Raw genomic sequence first — 406 nt, 5'->3', positions numbered from 1 at the left:
CGCTTGTATAACTGTGCCACACAGCTGCATGGCCAGGGGTTATATACTGTAGGGGCTTGAGAGAGAGAGAGACAGAGAGACAGAGAGAGAGAGAGAGAGAGAGACACAGACAGAGACACAGACAGAGACAGAGGATGGTCACTTCACAATCTTGCCTGAGCATCTCGCTCCCTCTGCCAACAATCCCAACACACACACACACACACACACACACACACACACACACACACACACACACACACACACACACACACACACACACACACACACACACACACACACACACACACACACACACACACACACACACACACACACACACACACACACTCACACTCACACACACACACACACACACACACACAGGTCAGACATCATACATACATATTGCTACTGTATTCTGTTC

Source organism: Protomyctophum bolini (genome assembly GCF_963924005.1).
Source record: "Protomyctophum bolini genome assembly, chromosome: 7".
In the NCBI taxonomy this organism is placed as follows: Eukaryota; Metazoa; Chordata; class Actinopteri; order Myctophiformes; family Myctophidae; genus Protomyctophum; species Protomyctophum bolini.
Note: the sequence above shows the minus strand (reverse complement) of the source record.